General features: G+C 40.8%; 1 protein-coding gene across 1 annotated transcript in view; it reads left to right on the top strand.

Annotated features, from left to right (window-relative positions):
* CHRNB4 (cholinergic receptor, nicotinic, beta 4 (neuronal)) overlaps positions 1-444 on the top strand; it is a 19,491-nt gene that overhangs the window by 18,683 nt on the left and 364 nt on the right. The window lies entirely within an intron of this gene.

Below are 444 nucleotides of genomic sequence, written 5' to 3'. Positions count from 1 at the left end.
GACTTTCAGAATTTTCCACAGTTTATTGTGATCCACACAGTCAAAGGCTTTGGCATAGTCAATAAAGCAGAAATAGATGTTTTTCTGGAACTCTCTTGCTTTTTCCATGATCTAGCAGATGTTGGCAATTTGATCTCTGGTTCCTCTGCCTTTTCTAAAACCAACTTGAACATCTGGAAGTTCATGTTTCATGTATTGCTGAAGACTGGCTTGGAGAATTTTGAGCATTACTTTACTAGCGTGTGAGATGAGTGCAATTGTGCGGTAGTTTGAGCATTCTTTGGCATTGCCTTTCTTTGGGACTGGAATGAAACTGACCTATTTCAGTCCTGTGGCCCCTGCTGAGTTTTCCAAATTTGCTGGCACATTGAGTGTAGCACTTTCACAGCATCATCTTTCAGGATTTGAAATAGCTTAACTGGAATTCCATCACCTCCACTAGCT

The sequence above is a fragment of the Bison bison genome, unplaced genomic scaffold, assembly GCF_000754665.1.
Source record: "Bison bison bison isolate TAMUID 2011002044 unplaced genomic scaffold, Bison_UMD1.0 scf7180017864181, whole genome shotgun sequence".
In the NCBI taxonomy this organism is placed as follows: Eukaryota; Metazoa; Chordata; class Mammalia; order Artiodactyla; family Bovidae; genus Bison; species Bison bison.
This window is presented reverse-complemented; position numbering and strand designations above follow the sequence as displayed.